This window comes from Plecotus auritus (assembly GCF_963455305.1).
Source record: "Plecotus auritus genome assembly, chromosome: 6".
NCBI lineage: Eukaryota > Metazoa > Chordata > Mammalia > Chiroptera > Vespertilionidae > Plecotus > Plecotus auritus.
The window spans coordinates 27029809-27049595 of NC_137773.1; positions in this window are offsets into that span (position 1 = coordinate 27029809).

Below are 19787 nucleotides of genomic sequence, written 5' to 3' on the forward strand. Positions count from 1 at the left end.
GAAAGAAATTCACCTATACTGACCATATGAGCGAAATGCTCTACATTTAACATATTTTCATCAGACGGGCCCTAATGGTATTTTGTACCATTAGAAAAATAAATATACAGCTATATATCCAGAGACTTACTCAAAAACATTTGCTGAATGCTTGGTATATATAGAAGAACAGAAGGAAACAGTCCTAGCCCTCAAGACAATTTAACAGACAACTCTAGAGAGAGCTCTATGCAGAGAAAGGCTGGTAAACATCCCTAAAAGAGAGGTAAACATATTTAAAGGAACCTGATTAAGACCTCAACTGGCTGTCTTCAGAGTTTACAGTAGAGGAATAGGAGAGAAGTTAGGGAAAATATCCCGACTAGACAATGTTGTAATTGTACCTTGACGAATAGTAGAATCTTGAAAAATGGAAGCTAAGCTTTTGTGGAGATGGAAAAAATTCAGTTGACAATTTGGCTGGCGCCAAATGCACTGTGAAGGAAGAGTGGGGGAGTTGCTGAGGAGTTGAAACTTAAATTGTAAACAATGAGTAGTTATCGAAAGCTTTTGAGCAGCCACTTCCACAAGATAATAGAAAGCTCATGCACCCTTCCCCCAGCTATCACCTTTCTCACTTCTCAGAGAAGGGACCTACCACTCAATGATTTCCATCAATAGCCCCACTGAAGGGTATGGCTTTGACACTGAAGTTCTAATCATTTCAGTATTTAGAGCACTTTTGGAAAATATTTTTTCCCTGCCCCAATCATGGAAGAAAGAGAAATAAAGGGGAAATCTGCTTTATGACCATTTGGCAAAGTAAAGGAATGCATACATTCAATGTAAACCTTGAGTGGCAATCACTGAGGCTCCCCTACAATGGAGAGTGGGGATGCTTTATGAGTATTGCGGTGTGTGTGTCCATTCATTCATTTATTCAACAAATATTTGTTGAGCATATTCTATGTTCCAAGAACCATTCTAGGTATTAGGGATACATAGTGAGCCCCAAAATAGCCAAAGCCCCTATCTTCATGGAGTTCATGTTCTAGACAAATAAGCATATCAGATGTTAGATGGTGATAAGTACAAGTGTGAAAAATAAAGCAGGGTGAGATGGATATCAATTACCATGTTGCAGGGGAGGGCAAAGGGAACAAGGAAGAAGAGGGAGAAATGTGTGTGTTCTTTAGTAGTTTAAGTTTAAAAGGCTTTAAACTTTGGCAGGTGAACTACAATAAGGAAACACATTCAACAGTCAATAGTAATGTGTGTGTGTGTGTGTGTGCATGTGTGGCAGGGATGGACAACTTAAATTGTAATACATACAATAATAGGTACTGTCTATTATCTCCTCTATAGTGACTGTTGTGCTAAGCATTATATATTTATTCTTCACAATAAACCAAAAATGTTATTAGTGCAAATGAAATTGAAGATAAGGAAGGGAGGGCAGAAGGGAGAAAGAAAGAGGGAGGGAGGGAGGGAGGGAGGGAGGGAGAAAGGGAAGAGGGGAAAATAAAGAAGAGAAAAAAGAAAGAGCAGGAAACAAAGGCTTAGGTAAGTAACATGGATCTGAATGCAGTCTGACTGAAAAGCCTGCACTCTTAACCAGACCCTGGATTGGGGTACAGAGATAAATAAGTCATGCACTCTGTCTTGGAATTACTCAGAGTCTAGTAAGAGAAACAGACTCATAAACAAACAATTCCAGTACAGTGATAGTGAGGAGGCTAAAAAGGGCTAATTCCAATGTAACCCTGATATTTGGGGCTAGTGATCTAAATCCAAGCCAGCAAGCTCAGTGTACATTCCTGATAACCTATAATTAATTCCCTATCGCCTTCCCAGATACTGGTCTTGCAGAACCTGTTACTGTGAACAGTGCACTGCCTCAGAGGGAGGGTTATTAACCCTGGCACCAGGCCAGACCATCAGATATGGCCTGGAGATCCCCAATACCTGGGGGCCTTCTTGCAAGGCCCGCAAAAAGGACCAGAAGCATAATCCATGTCTGTGGGACAAAGACCACAGGGAGGGAGATATAAAGGAAAGTCCCATGCGTGTTCCTTCACTCAGATTTAGAAGGCTGTTCCCTGAGTCTGTTGGTGTATTAAACAGTGTCCCTCCTTTTTCTTACAAGCGTCTTTGGTTTTCTTTGGTCTTTTGCAACAATAGGAGCTATAATTGAGGTATCATAGAGTTAAGAAGACACAGAGGAAAGAGTGACTAAGTGCCTGACAGACATCTTCCTTTGTGTTTATGTAATTCATTATTCTCTCTGGGCCTGTTTACCCACAACAATCTGCAATACCTTCCAAAGCTTCTTTCCGGTGGATTTCCCCAGTCTGTCTAACAGGTTGTGGTTAGTGAGCCTCATCCATAATAGCTCTGATACAAGGGCCTCATCAAGTATTTAGAGTTATTCCAGAGAAGAAGAAAAATAGCCAGATAGCAATCTACCTTAACTACCCTCAGAAAAGGGTGAGGAATGTGACAACCAGGTGAATTAAAATGAAGTGACTGTACCATATTATTTTCAAATACGTTTTATTGATTTCAGAAAGTGGAAGGGAGAGGAAGAGGGAGAGAGAGAAAGAAACATCAATGATGAGAATCATTGATTGGCTGCCTCCTGCATGCTCCCAACTGGGGACCGAATCTGCAACCTGGGCATGTGCCCTGACCAGGAATCAAACCATGACCTCCTGGTTCATGGGTCGATACTCAACTACTGAGCTACATTAGCCAGGCAACTGTACCATATTAAATTGAATGAGAAAGGGGAGAAGATTCTGGCAGCCCACCTGAAAGAACCAAGGCCGTCCTGACTTGTGCAGGTGGCTGACAACACAGTCACTCAGTCAGGAAAACTGTATTCCATGAAGTTCATACCTCGCATAATTTGCTTCAAATGTCCAGTTCTTAACCTAGACCATACATGGACTTCACAAAATTTCTGAATCTCCTGAAATTGTATGTAAAACTCTACATATCTGTTGTGCATTTTCTAGAGATTCCACAGTTAATGCAAAATTTAAAATAAATAGTATGCGTTCCCAAGTAGGATAAGAGCTATATAGAAAATACTCTGAGAGCTGTTATTCCAATAGATTTTAGTACAATATAGAGTCTGGCACAATTTAGAAGGTCCAAAAAGTCTAAGTAAATGCTTTAATACTATTGTTATTTCTCCAAATCCCTGAAAATGAGCAGTACCACCAGGTATAAAGCACATATGAGCATAAAGCCTTGACATGACTTCAGGGCTTGCCTTTGATTATGTTGTGTATAGCTGACCTTTTATTTTCCTACTAGAGGCCTGGTGCACAAAATTTTGCACTGGGGAGGAGAGGGGACCCTCAGCCCAGCCTGCACCCTCTTGCAGTCTGGGAGCCCTCTGGGGATGTCCAACTGATGGCTTAGGCCCACAGGGAGTGGGCCTAAACAGGCAGTCGGACATCCTTAGTGCTGCTGCAGAGTCAGGAGAGGCTCCCGCCACTGCAGCTGCACTTGTCAGCCGTGAGCCCAGCTTCTGGCTGAGCGGCATTTCCCCTGTGGGAGCGCACTGACCACCAGGGGGCAGCTCCTGCATTGAGTGTTTGCCCCTTGCTGGTCAGTGCACATCATAGCGACCGGCTATTTGCATATTAGCCTTTTATTAGATAGGATTGGCACTTCTGCGTAGAAGGATTAGCTCTTCAAGGCTATAGTTCAGTATTGGTTCTCAATATTGTGTGTGTGTGTGTGTGTGTGTGTGTGTGTGCATGTGTGGCAGGGATGGACAACTTAAATTGTAAACAATGAGTAGTTGTTTACTTGGAAAGGACAGTATCACATCATCAAGCTGCATACATTCTCCCACCCATCCCTTCTCCACCCCACCCCTACTCCAATCCTTTGTGATGTTGCCTGATGACATATTAGCCAGAGGTTAAAATGTCCTACCTAATAACCATTGACCTGGCCACTTTGGGTTAAGTATCCTTTAGAGATTAAGAAAGAGTTTAGGACTAGAAAGCTCACCTCCCAATGTATAACTCTAAAGTCCACCAAAAATTGAACTCTTAGAACTGACTATATTCTCATGGCCCTTATATTGAAAGGAGTAAGAAAAAAGTAAATCTAAGATGAGAATTTGGTCTTGATTATTCTCTATTGCTAGATAACAGTAAGTCTGGGAGTAATCCAAGGCAAATATCATTAGCTTTCAGAAGCACCAAAAGGAAATTTACAGGGAAGGATCACATCAACAGGAAAACACTTGCCCAATCTTAAGGTTTGGGCAAGTTCATTATCAACCAAAACATTTGGCTAATGCAGTGGTCGGCAAACTTATTAGTCAACAGAGCGGCAAACCGCAGCTCATGAGCCGCATGTGGCTCGCGAGCTGCAGTTTGCCAACCAATGGGCTAATGTCTTCATGTCAATGCAGCCTTGCTGTTGTGACAAGGAGCAAGAAAGCTAAAACAGCTGCAGATGATCAGAGGTTTGCCTACCCTAGTGAAAAATGGCTCCAGATATGTAATTTCTCAGTTTAGTAGTATGCACAAGCTAGACTCAGAGGGAAGACTGCTATCTACTACACCAACCACAGCCACTGTGGGTGGGGATGGAAGGGTGTTGACTGAAGCAGGCTTGTACAGTATCTTTTTATGGAATCACAGCCTGAGGTCAAATAGCTGCTGGCAAAAATATAATAAACAGGGCGACCAGTTCTCAATAAATAGCCTCCTCCCTCACACATTCAGCCCGACTTAGAGACATGTGGAAACTGTAAGTTTTTATATATTACACAAGAACTTTTACAGAAGTTTTAATTAACAACCAGACTTGGGCTACATAAAGCAATTCACAGATCAACTGCCAAAGATGAAATTCAATAAACAAATAAGCAATTAAAAAGTCTAACTCTTGCTACCCTCGGGTTATCAATGACTCAGTAAAGACATTTCATTTCACATCTTTATCTATGTTCTATCAACCAAATTTATATCTGAAGGGAAGGAGAAACACAAGGGCTATTGTATTAAACATAAGGATAAAAATACATCCTTTTTTATCTCTGCCTCCTTCCAATTCATTAATAAGAACTGCCATTTTCTGCAATTTTTATCACTAAAGTATGATGATTCTAGAAGGAAATTTTTTAGATCTCTTACCTTAATCATTTTTTCAAGATATTAAGACATTAACATACCTTTAGTATATTGCCTTTGATGCTTTGTTTATTGGGGTGCCTTCAAGAGAAAAGGTGGGGGGAGAAACCAAGATGGCGGCATAGGTAAGCACCTAAACTGCTGCCTCGCACAACAATTTCAAAACTACAACTAAAAGACAGAACGGACACCATCCAGAACTACAGGAAAGCTGGCTGAGTGAAAATTCTACAACTAGAAGGAAAGAGAAAAGCTCACAGAGAATTGGAGGTACGGCAAAGGGTCTTTGTGCACGCAGAGAGGAAGGGCGGCTGAGAGCCTGGCTAACTTTCTCTGGTGGAAGGGGGAAGGAAGCCCCCGACCGCACTGAACCCCAGTTCTGACTGCACTGAACCCTAGTTCTGGGTGAGCCCCTGGGGACCCACGCTCTTAGGGGGGAGTCTGGACTCTCGGGCGGAGACTCGGGAGCCGGGGAAGGCAGAGGTCTGAAGGCGCGCGCGTGCCAGTGCGCACAAAGGCTGCGGAGGTTGCCACAGGCTTTCCCTAGTGGAAGGGAGTCAGAGGCTCCTGACTGCACTGAGCCCCAGTTCTGACTGCACTGAACCCCAGTTCCAGGCGAGCCCCTGGGGACCCACGCTCTTGTGGGGGGAGTCTGGACTCTCGGGCGGAGACTCGGGAGCCGGGGAAGGCAGAGGTCTGAAGGCGCATGCGCGCAAGGGCAAGGTTGACAGGAAGCCAATTCTGTCTGCTCCGCCCTGAGACTCCACCCCATCCAAGCTGAGCACAGAGGCTATTGCAATTTGGCAAGTATAATCCTATAAGGCTGTCTCCAGCACCGAACTTCTCCCAGCATAGACACAGCTGATCCTTACAGCCAACTGGCCTGGAGGTCAATACCTCCCAGTGATACCAACAACAACCAAGACTTAATTACAGCAAGGCTGTACACACAGTCCACAAAGGGGTGCACCAAGAGTGTCCACCTCAGGTTAACTGGGGAGGCAGACCCACTGGGCCATATAGGAAACCTAGCACACAAATCTACCCTACCAACTCAGGGAAGCAGTGAAAATGCGGCGTCACAGAAACAGATCACAAACGAAAGAAATGGAGGAAAACAAACGACTTGATATAGAATTCAAAACCACGGTTATAAGGCTTTTCAAGAATATCCTAGAAAAGGCCGATAAATATAACGAGACCCTCGAAGATATGAAAAAGGACCAACTAGAAATTAAACATACACTGACTGAAATAAAAAATATTATACAGAGACCCAAAAACAGACTAGAGGAACACAAAAATCAAGTCAAAGAATTGAAATACAAAGAAGCAAAAAACACTCAACCAAAAAAGCAAAAAAAAAAATCCAAAAAGTTGAAGATAGTGTAAGAAGACTCTGGGACAACTTCAAGCGTACCAACATCAGAATTATGGGGGTGCCAGAAGAAGAGAGAGAGCAAGATACTGAAAACCTATTTGAAGAAATAATGACCGAAAACTTCCCCCACCTGGTGAAAGAAATAGACTTACAAGTCCAGGAAGCGCACAGAACCCCAAACAAAAGGAATCCAAAGAGGACCACACCAAGACACATCATAATTAAAATGCCAAGAGCAAAAGACAAAGAGAGAATATTAAAAGCAGCAAGAGAAAAACAGTTAGTTACCTACAAGGGAGCACCCATACGACTGTCAGCTGATTTCTCAACAGAAACTATGCAGGCCAGACGGGAGTGGCAAGAAATTTTCAATGTGATGAATAGCAAGAACCTACAACCAAGATTACTCTACCCAGCAAAGCTATCATTCAGAATTGAAGGGCAGATAAAGAGCTTCACAGATAAGAAAAAGCTGAAGGAGTTCATCACCACCAAACCAGTATTATATGAAATGCTGAAAGGTATTCTTAAAGAAGAGGAAGAAGAAAAAAGTAAAGAGAAAAATTATGAACAACAAATACATATCTATCAACAAGTGAACCTAAAAATCAAATGAATTAAAAACCTGAGGAACAGAATAATCTGGTGAATATAATAGAATCAGGGGCATAGAAAGGGAGTGGACTGATAATTCTCAGGGGGAAAGGGGTATGGGGGGTTCAGGAAGAGACTGGACAAAAATCATACACCTATGGATGAGGACAGTGTGGGGGAGGTAAGGGCAGAAGGTGGGGTGGGAACCGGGTGGAGGGGAGCTATGGGGGGAAAAAGGAGAAACAATTGTAATATTCTGAATAAAGATTTATTTTAAAAAAAAGAGAGAGAGAGAAAAGGTGGACACTGTGAAGAGAGTGTGGTGCTTGCTTTAGCAAACTAGTTAAAAACTGCTTTTACTTCCTTTTAGCAGGTGAAAAAGTTTTGAGATATACTTTACAACTATGATTTTTTTAACTGAAAAACTAGAATGCTACAAAGTTCTTCTAAATACAATAGTCAATGCTTATGATTATGAATAGTTCTACTGATAACATGGATAATTTTTTAAAACTTTAATCACATTCCTTTAGACTCTAACTGGGACTGTCAGCCATTCTTTTTTTTTTTTAATTTATACTTTTTTAAGTTTTTGATGTTTTTATTGGTTTCAGAGAGAGAAAACCTCAATGATGAGAGAAAATCATTGATTGGCTGCCTAATGCACACCCTATTGGGGATTGAGCCCACAACCGGAGCATGTGCCCTGACCTGGAATCAAACCATAACCTCCTGGTTCATGGGTCATCACTCAACCACTGAGCTGCATCAGCTGGGCTCATTCTTTTTTTAAAAACAAAAACAAAAAACATTAGTGTCTAGAGCAGTGGTCGGCAAACTGCGGCTCGCGAGCCACATGCAGCTCGCGATTCACGGTTTGCCGCTCTGTTGACTAATGAGTTTGCCGACCACTGACCGAGACTCTCGATTCCAATAAATACAGGCTGTTGTTGTTCCTTGTAATTAAGCCCCTATCCCAGTGGTCGGCAAACTCATCTATCCCACTGGTCTAGAGGATTGAAAGTAATGGCAGAGTAAGTGGATACTGCATGGATATGCTCCCAGGAACAAACTGGAATTACAACTAAAATACACAGAAATAATCAACTGAAAATTTGCAGGAGAGAACCCTGATACCTGAGGACTGAAAGTGGAAACCACATAGAGATTGGTAGGAAGAATGGAGGCACGAAAGGGCTGGCTGGGCACCCACAGATAGCAACTCAAGTCCCAGAGAGATATCTCAGCTATGGGGGGTTGCCTCTGAGAACTCTGGGATCTAATCCCCAAGCTGGGTCCCCCAGCAGAGAGAAATAAAATTGAGAAGGGTAACCACACAACATCTGGCTATGAAAAGCAGTGGGGTACTGCCGGCCAGGGAGTGACTGCTGAAAATTCAGGCACCCTCTTAAAAGGCCAAAGCACAAAATTCCCTGTAGAGCCACCCACCTTGTGTTCTGGCAAAGGGACGGCAAAGTGGACTGGAGCTGTGAGCACAGAAGCCAGGACTGGGGACTCGGGGGATGGAGCTCAAAGGCAGACACCCCAAGCTTCCTGGGCTGAGACATTCCCTCAGGAAGAGGAGGATGTCTTTCCCACATAGACATCTTCCCTGCCTGGGGAAGACAGTTGACACACCCTATTGGTAAACACCTAGCACTGAGGCCACTTAAGATATTAAAAGTAACAATTAGCCTCCAGGCAGAAGCAACTGCCCTACCCTGTTGAAAAAAACTCTCAGCACACCTAAGGACGATTGTCTGGGGGCAGTTAAAGTCAGAATCCTATCAGTCTATAGGCAGAGGTTGTCTCTGGAGGCTTTGAGTCTTTGCCTGATCTATAGTCAGAAACACTGTCCTGAACCAGAGATTGAGAGGCGGAGGATCTACCTAATACATAGTCACAAACGCAAACAGACAGCCAAAAGGAGGAGACAAAGAAACAACCTCAAATGAAAGAACTAGAGAATTCTCCAGAAGAAGAGATAAATGAAGCAGAGATAAGAAATTTATCTGAAACAGAGTTCAGAATAATGATGGTAAAGATGCTCAACAGCATGAAAAAAAGATATAGTAACTATGACAAAAGAAGGACATAACACAAATAAAGAACACATTGGAAGGAATACACAGCAGATTAGGGGAAACTGAGGATCAAATCAGTGAATTAGAAGACAGGGTTGAAAAATATCACTTAATCAGAGAAATAAAAAGAAAAAACAATTAAAAAACAGGAGGACAGCTTAAGGGAGCTGTGGGACAATGTGAAATGTAACAATATTAGAATAGTGGATGTGCCAGAAGAAGCAGAAAGGGAGAAAGGCATAGAGAAGGTGTTTGAAGAAATAATGGTAGAAAACTTCCCTAACCTGGTAAAAGAAAAAGTCACACAAGTTCAGGAGGCACAAAGGACCCCAACAAGAAGAACCCAAACAGATCCATGCCCAGACACATCATAATTAAAAGACCAAAAGTTAAAGACAAAAAAAGAATCTTAAAGGCAGCAAGAAAAAAAAAAAAACAAAACAACAACAACAAAAAAAAAAAAAACCCTGTTACCTACAAAAGAGTTCCCATAAGGCTGGCATTTGATTTCTCATCAGAAATTCTACAGGCCAGAAGGGAATGGCATGAAGTACTCAAGGTAATGGAAAGCAAGGATCTGAGACCAAGATTACTGTATCCAGCAAGGCTATCATTCAAAATAGATGGTCAAATAAAGAGCTTCCCAGACCAAAAAAAAAAAAGGCTAAAGAGTTCATCACCATCAATCCAGTATTACAAGAAATGCTAAAGGGATTGTTGTAAGGGATTGCTAAGAAGGAACAGAGAGAGAAACCTAGCCATACATAATTAAAAAGGCTATTAAATAAGTACTTCTCAATAATAACCCTAAATGTAAACAGATTAAATGCTCCAATCAAAAAGGTGTAGGGTAGCTGAATGGATACAAAAACATGACCCAACTATATGTTGTCTACAAGAGACCCACCTCAAAACAAAAGACACACACAGGATGAAAGTGAAGGGATGGAAAAATATTTTTCATGCAAATGGAAAAGAATATAAAAGCTGGAGTAGCAATACTCATATCCAAATATTACCCTAACACAGCAGCATATACATTCTTCTCAAGTGCACATGGATCATTCACAAAGATAGACCACATGTTAGGACACAAAACAAGTCTCTACAAGTTCAAGAAGATTGAAATCATATCAAGCATCTTCTCAGATCACAGTGGAATGACATTTGAAATCAACTACAGTAAAAACACCCCAAAACATTCAAACACATGGAGGCTAAATAGTGTGTTATTAAACAACTATACGACTAGTGCATGAAATTCGTTCACGGGTAGGGTCCCTAGACCTGCCTGGTGATCAGGGCCAATCACGGCCTTCCAACTGCCAACTGGGGCCTTCCTTTTGACTGCCAGCTGCCGGCCGGGGCCTCCCTTTGTTCCACGCTGCCCCCTGGTGGTCACTGCACATCACAGCGAGTGATCAAAACTCCTGGTCTCCCAGTTGAACTCCTGTGGGGACAAATTTGCATATTAACCTTTTATTTATATATATATATATATATATATATATATATATATATATATATATATGACTGGGTTACCAACAAGATCAAGAAATAAATCAAAAACTTCCTGGAAACAAGTGAAAATGAACACACAACAACCCAAAATCTCTGGGACACAGCAAAAGCAGTCCTAAAAGGGAAATTCATGGCTACAGGCATACCTCAAAAAACAAGAAAAATCAGCAATAAACTATTTAACCCTACAACTTAAAGAACGAAAAACAGAACTCCCATTTCACCCAGTAATCCCACTTCTAGGAATATATCTCAAGAAAACAGAAACTCCAATCAGAAAGGATATATGCACCCCTATGTTCATAGCAGCACAATTCACCATAGCTAAGATTTGGAACAGCCTAAGTGCCCATCAGCAGATGAATGGATTAAAAAAGCTATGGTACATTTATACCATGGAATATTATGCAGCTGTAAAAAAGAAGGAACTCTTACCATTTGCAGCAGCATGGATGGACCTGGAGAGCATTATGCTGAACGAAATGTGCCAGAGAAGGATAAATATCACATGATCTCACTCCTGTGTGGAATATAATGAACAACATAAACTTATGAACAAAAATAGAGCCAGAGAAAAAATTATTTTAGAATAGAAGTAACCCTATTTGCAGATTTTTAATATTTCCTACAACTTTTGTGATGTTATACTGTTAGTACAGTTTTGATATTTAAAATATTTTCTTGAAATATTGTATATTGCATGTAATATTATATTTAAAATCATTTTCATTGAAATATTAATTTTTATTGTTTGTAAATAGCTGATTACTTTTTATCTATAATCTGGCAATATATTTATTTTGTATATTGAAAAAATGAATTAATGAAATAAAAAATAAAGTAAAAAATAAAAACTGTCTAGCACAACCTTGGAAAATTAATTTACATATTTTTATATTTTTCCTTATCTATAAACTTTAGGTCCTACTGTAAGTCCTAATTATTATGTGTAAGGTGGGGGGAGGGGTCAACTGAGGGTCCCTGAGGTCTTTACTGACTGTGATCATCCGGCATTGACATAAATGATAAATTCTTCTGTTTCTTTGTGGGCTTCAGTTTCTATACATGACAAGCAACCTTTCTTATGATGCAACTGGAGAAGAGGCTCTGGAACCCATCTCCCTGAGTTAGAATCTTGGCTGTACCACTTCTAAACTGGATCAATGAGGGTGAGTTATCACAGTCTCTTCCAGGTACACTCAGGCGCTTCTGCACCTCAGTTTTCTCATCAGTACATGAGAGCATTTGCCCCACAGAGTTCTTGTGAAGAATAATTGAGCAATATATGTAAAATACTTAGGACACTGTTTGGTATATAGAAAGCACTAATTCAAAGTTAGCTTTTATTATTACACAAACCATTATAAGCAAAACATGCTTAGAAACAGTAATATTGCTTGCATATTTGTTCCAAAAGGGATAAAAACAAAGCCCTTTAAAAAAAACTCCAATAAAATGTGAATGGGAGTCTAGTAATACTGCATGGAGACCAACCCTCCCTGAGGCCGAGTTTCTGTGGTTCAGGTTGTATTGATGTCACCCTTGTTCCAAGTGTGGGCATAGGACTCTTTTGGGCAGATCAATCAGAGCGTTCATGCTCCCTGCCACCATGGTTACTTCAGCAAAGGGCACAGGGCTCCATCAGAGCCAAAGAGCTGTGATTGAGGATGCTTGCTGAGATCATTGGAAGATATAAAATTGTTTGAGCTACTAAATTCAAACATATCTGAAGCTAGCTGTGTCCTTGGGGATAATGAATTACTTCTTACAATGCAATCATTTGCATTTAATTTTTTGTTACCTGAAATCCAAACTTAGACAGAAGAGGTATCCAGGAAGATAACACAAAAAATATGTAGGTGATATAAAAAAAGATTGAGTGGGTGTCAAAGAGACAAAATAATGTTTAGTTAAGTGCACAATCTCTGAAGCTAACTGCCCAGGTACAAATCCTAACTCTACTGCTCAGCAGCCATGCGACTTTGGACAAGTCACTTACCTCTTTGTGCCTCCATGTCATCCTGTGTAAACTGAGGATAATAAAGTATCTACCTTATAGTAAAATTGATCAAATCCCTTGTTCTGAACACCTTCTGTTTACCCTGTTGCTGAAGGAGTGATTGGCTGAACATATGACACCTGTCACCCTCATACCCCCTATGAAGAGGACAGCACAAACCCTGCAGGGCCACATGGAGATTGCACTCCGGAACAGAGTGACCAAGCAGGGGCTATGGGAGGTAGACTTTGTAGCATCAGCTGGATGGGATCAGCCCTGATTCCCCTGGGGGGATATGATTTGTTTGAATAATTTCACCAGCTTATAGGAAGGTAAGATCAATTAAGTTGAGGACCAGGTGAGGGTGTAGCTAGTGTGGCTGATCAGGGAACCAGGCTGGTAGGGAGCTTTTCCAAATGAGGTAGGGGGCACATCTGGCAAGAGTAGAGGAGCTCATGGCTAGATTTTGGGACCCTGTGAGGGTCAGAAATGTCATGGCAGCATGTGACAGTTAGGTCTTAGAATAGATTTCTTCACTTCTCTTGGTCTCAGATCCTCACTTGTAAAATCAGTGGGTAGGGAGTGAATAATCTCCAGGTTCGGGTCCGTTTTGATTCCCTTTAATTTCCATTATGTGAATCCAGTCAAACAAGGGGTGTGTTGGTAATTTTCTGAGGCACTTGCTGTCCTGATTTGTCCATGAAGACCAGTCTATTTTTGTTCACTTCAAATATATCTCAGTGAATGTAGGCTAATCTCCTAGGGCCCTTTCCCAATTTTAATGTGAAGTTGACACATTTAATTTCCAGGGATTGGGAAGGAGTATATGTTAACAATAGTTAGTACAGAAGTCAATTTTGGAGTTAACAGGAAGAGCTTTTAGAGATAGTCCAGGAAAGAAATATTTATAAACCTAAAATCAACCATTTTTTTAAATGATGTCAATCTTTCTGTAATAAAATCTTAGCAAGAGTCAATAAATGTTTATATTTACTTCCAGTGGGAAAATTCATTATCTTGGACAGTAGGGGATTTGTAATTTTCATTAAATTCTGCAAATTTAGGACTGTAGGAGAGTCCAAAACATCTTGACTGCTTAATGCAAAATCAAAAGGCAAAAATGTTTGTCTATGACTTCCAGACCTTAATTTGCAGAATTTAATGAAAATCATAAGTTTGATCTCACATGCCTCTGATATTTATAAAATTATCCTCATTTAGGGAAGGTTTTGATTAGTATTATAATTAGTAATCTTAACAAAAAGTCATATCTAAGTACATGAAAAGTATCATGGTTAAGATGGAGCAACCTGCTCTCTCCAGTAAGTATTCTCTGCTCAGGGAACGTGCATCCTCTGGCGCAGAAAAGAAGGGAAGTAAGAATAACAATTTAGGAAAAGGGTGTGCTGCTGCTGCCCACGGCTGGGCTAAAGGCTAGGATGCATGGCTCCCACATGGCCACTCTCTCGTCTAGTGACTTACCTCAGGTGAGACACCGTTCTCATCAAAACTACCAGCGTGAAAATCACATGGAAGTGAAAAATTAGAATCCTGTACCTTAGGCATGTGTACTACAAAAGGCAAGATATAAAGTTAAACCAAGAATGTTTACAATTTATATTTAAATTTGTCTGGCTTAAAGCTCCCAGAGCAGCAATAGCTAGCCTGATAAATACTATCTCATAATAAAATAGAGTTTAACATGACATTCTTTATAACAGCAAAGAGTTAAACTATAATGATAAGCAGTGGTAGCTTGAAGTGTCTATAACAGAGAGGGTCATGAAGAATTCTAACTGAAAAATATAAAAGATGAACTGCCTAAAGGAAGTATATTGCACTCGTAGTAATTTCTAGGCTGCTCTCTCACTGAGTCTAATAAAACCTGATTCCTCTATGATTTTCAGAAATATCATATGTTAAAATGTCTATGGCAACAGTTTTATATGACTAGACACTGCCATTTTCTTTCTTTGCAAATAAACATATTTTATACAATGCAATACATCTTATGCAGTGTCTCCTGATAAATTCCATGTGTTGGGGAAAGAGAAGGGAGAAAGGAAGATAAAGCAGGACTCTTTTGGGCAGATCAATCAGATGAAGACATTTTCTTTACTGTTTGAAATTATATAAAAACACCAAGAAAAATCAAATACGGCTAGCACTGACCACAATTTTCAATTACAGCTACTGTAACATAAGAGTGATTCTTAACCAATAGTGTGTGCTATCAAAAGGTATTTGTAAGACTTAAATGTACAATGCAGACAAACCCAATTTGGAAAATCTGACACAGAGATGAAAACATACTTTTAATACACTCCACAGTACCAAGGGGCAAATAATAGAATAATACAGAATCATCAGGGAAACATCAGAGTGAATGTGTGCAAGTGATCTCATAAATGCATAGTTTGTTCAAGTTTAATCATTACAGTTTTTTAAAAGTCCATTTGGTTGCTGACAAAATCCTACTGCTTCTGTAACCATATAAATTCAGCACTGATAACTGCAAATACTCATTGAACTCATTGAACTCTTTATACGTAGGCATTGAGCCTTACATGCATTATCTCAGACACTACTACTTGCTTTTACACATGAGAAAAGTGAGGCACAAAGACGAAGTAACTTACTGAAGATCCAAGGCTAATAAGTGGAAGGATGTAAATCCAGGCAGTGGCCCCAAAACATGCACTATTAACTACTATACATTATTAATTAAACTAGAGGTCCGGTGCACAAAATTAGTGCATGGGTAGGGTCCCTAGGCCTGGCCAGCGATCACAGCCAATTGGGGCCTTCTTTCATTCCACGCCGCCCCCTGGTGGTCAGTGCATGTCATAGCGAGCAGTTGAACACCTGGTTGGTGGAACTCCAGAGGGGACAATTTGTGTATTAGCCTTTTATTATATAGGATTACATGACTAATATAAGGTAAACTTGAATATTAGGTGATTTGTCTTATGCCCAATGAGAAGATTACAAAATTTTTTTTTATCAACTTGAATATGTACACACTTTGGGACATAGATACAATTAACAACTAACTGCAATTTTAGTGTATATACATATACTAGGGGCCCAGTGCACGAATTCGTGCACCTTGAAAGGAACTGTGGGCCGCGAGGCTGCGGTGAGCACAGGGGAGGGTCTCAGTCTATCCTCCGCAGCCCCACCCGGCCCCTCCCACCATGGTCCTGCTCCTGCTGCCGCTGCCACTCCCATGTCTGACAGTGCCGGCTCCGCTCACACCCACTGATGGTGCGGTGCAATTGGGGCCAGCACTAGCAGCGAGTGTGAGTGGCAGCTCTGCCCCAATCACCCCTCAGGAGCAGGGGGAGGTGGAGAAGCCCTCAGGGGCGATGGGAGCCGGCAGCCACCACTCACTCCCGCAGACGGCACCGAGCGATTGGGACCAGTGCCAGGAGCCGGCAACGGGCGTGAGCTGTGGCTCCAGTGCCAGCTGTGAGTGTGAGCAGAGCCAGTGCCGGCAGTGGGTGCGAGTGGGGCCGTCACCGGCAGCAGGTGCGAGAGGCAGCTGCTGCTCCTGATCACCCCTGAGGAGCAGGGGAGGTGGAGAAGCCCTGAGGGGAGATTGGGCCCAGCAGCTGCTGCTCACACCCGCTGATGGCGCCAAGCGATCGGGTCGGGCGCTGGGTGCTGGCAGGGCATGTGAGTGGTGGCTCTGGTGCCGGCAACAGGTGTGAGCACGGCCGGTACCAACAGCAGGTGCAAGCACCGGGCAGGACTGTGGTGCGCAGGAGCAAAGAATTTTCAGTATCCACCAGAGGCGCAACCCAATGATAGCAACCAGCACCTCACCTTGGTCTGGCACCCTTGCTCACCTGCTCCACCATCCTGCTGCAGCCGACGCCTGCCATGTTTTACACTCCGCTGCCGACGCTTGCCATGTTCTGCCTGCGCCCCCTGGTGGTCAGCACACGTCATAGCGATCCGTTGTTTGGTGGTTGTTTGGCCATTCGGTCTATTTGCATATTAGCCTTTTATTATATAAGATAACAATAAAAATCATACAATCTAGTGGTTTACCACAAGGACTTGGAAGCCAGACTGTCTGAGTTCAAACCTCAAGTCTACTATTTCCTAGCCTAATGTTTGACAAGTTATGTAACTACTCTGTTCTCAGTTTCATTGTATGTCATATATATAGTACCTACCTTATTGGGTTGCTAGGAAAAGTAATTAAGTTAAAAGGTGCAAAATTCTTAGAGCCGTGCCTGGCTCTGCATAGGTGTAAGTATGCATAGGTGTGAGCTGTCAAGTATTTCAAATGCTTCATTTGCATCTTTGGCACAGGTGCTCTGCCCTCACTAGGGCCCAGTCCTCTGATGATGTTGTTGTTGTTTTTTTACATTATCTCCCCTTCTAAGTTATTTGAGATATAAAATTTCCATTAATGTAATTGAAATTCGTATTCCAAACCACAGTATCCATTCACCTAATATAAATGTCTTTGTTATTTAGAATGATATTTGTGATCTGTACAATGAAAATACAGTATGACTTTAAAAATTATCGAAAAAAAATTTTTTGGCAACAACTTGAGGCCGTTGAGAGTTTTGTCTTCCCAAAGTAAAATAATTCAGAGTAAAATAATTTAAATAATAGAAGCAGATTTTGATGAGGAAACTTTTTCTAAGGGATAAAGGATAATTTGGGGAAAATATATTTGTCATATTTGGGACATGGGGTTATATAATTAATAATCCAGGGGTAGTGAAAACATATTTTGAGCACTTACAATGGTTTTACCATAATTATAAGGTTTCATTGTGGAACTTGACATGATACCCTCACAGCTGCCAAATCCCTACCTTATTTGGAGCTTGTAGATATCGCTGAAAGTAGGGGAAAATTACCCATGTTCAAGCCATAACTTTCTGGCACAATTCCCCAGGACATATTTATGATAAAACAAAGGGAAAAGAAGGTAATTCTAAAATATCTAAATACAATTTCACTGAAAAAAAAAAAAAGGAATGTTTTGAAGCATGTAAAAGTGTTAGTATGCATACTAGCATGATTATCAAACTAATTAAAGGATATTATTTTACTTTTTTTGTTACAATTTTGGTAATTGGCATACACTAGCTTCCAGGGAAGGACTAGACAGCTGTCACAAGCCCACTTCCTGGTCCATCATTTCTTCACCTGGGTGAGTTTTTGTATTCCTAATGAAGTCTGCTCAATGACTCTAACAGAGGTCAGCACATTTATCAATTACTCCAGTTTTCTTTACTATAAACTTACTGCAACCTCTTTTGGGGTGCAGAGGTATAACAAATAAATAAATAAATAGATGATAGATAGGTAAATGAAGTTTCCAAAAAGAAAGACCTACTTGACTAGCTGTGAAATTCACTGGTGTTCTCAAAACCCCCAAGAGGCTTCTACAGGGTACCTTGGCTTATAATGCAACGTCAAACAATATGGAAGATTTAATCACGTGACTCAATTTTCTTGGCTTCTCAACGAAGGCAGAGGCTAGAGAGGAAAAAAAATCCAACAAATATGGTAATTGCTTTCATAGACAGAAGCAGAACTTGAATAATATCTATATCCAACAATGCATTCCTAATTAGAACATTATTAATGTTCATGTTCTTTTTTATTTCACTTTTTAGTTATAGTTGACATTCAATATTATTTTATATTATTTTCAGGTGGATAACATAGTGGTTAGACAACTATATAATTTACAAAGTAATCCCCCTGATATTTCAAGTGCCCACCTGGCACCATACGTACTTATTGTAATATCACTGACTATATTCCCTACGCTGTACTTTATATGCCCATGACTATTTTGTAACTACCAATTTGTACTTCTTAATTCCTTCACCTTTTTTACCCAACCCCCTACCCCTCTCCCCTCTGGCAAGCATCAGTTTGTTCTCTGGATCTATGAGTCTGTTTCTGTTTTGTGTGTTAATTTATTTTGTTCTTTGGATTCTGCATATAAGCAAAATCATATGGTATTTGTCTTCCTGTATGACTTATTTCATTTTAATAGTCATTCTTGCACTTTGCTCATTTTTGAGAGTAATATTTCTTTTGGATAGGAAAAAATAAAAATATCAGGAGAGCCAAAACCGGTTTGGCTCAGTGGATAGAGCGTCGGCCTACGGACTGAAAGGTCCCAGATTCGATTCCGGTCAAGGGCATGTAACTTGGTTGCAGGCACATCCCCAGTGGGAGGTGTGCAGGAGGCAGCTGATCGATGTTTCTAACTCTCTATCCCTCTTCCTTCCTCCCTGTAAAAAATCAATAAAATATATTTAAAAAAATATATCAGGAGAAACAGAGAGACTAGAAATTTTTTCAATGAAAGGATCACAATCATAAGTAGATAAAGTGGTAGATTATTGAACAACAGAGAATTTCACAGGTCATTGTTCATGACTAGAAACTCAGCTTCATAGCTAATGTAGCTTAGAGAGTACAATCATGTAATTTATCAATCAAACTGGGATATTTTTGAGAGTGAAAAAGGAATCATATTAATAATTCTGCTGGGAAAATCATGCCTAAAATGGGACAATCTCCAACAAATCAGGATATATGGTCAGTCTATCTTGAGTTATACAGATGGTACCGACGTCAATACATTCTAAAATTATTTTTAAAAGGTGGTAAATTAAATAGTTGGACGAATATTTCAGACATTCTCTAATGCAGTAGAAAACTTCAAAGTGTAGCTGCCTGTTCATCTCTAGAGTACAGTCCTTGGTGTTTTGGTTTATATTCTTTTGCTGCTGCTATTTTTGTTTGGAGGGGAATGTGTTCTTATTTTATTTTTACTTCTTTGTTTCATTTTAGCCAATAAAATTTTATCATTCCTTTGGAAATTCCATTCCAGAGCAATGGGCAGATTTGTCAGGATTTTGGTCCCAGCACACAACGCAATGGCTCTCGATATAAACATTAGCACTATAAATCCCGAAGAGAGTTCTGCTCATTACTTAATAACATGGCATCTGGAGTTAGGGTAGTTAGGATTTCTCCACTTTGAAAAAGTGATTTGACACAGCAGCCAGAGC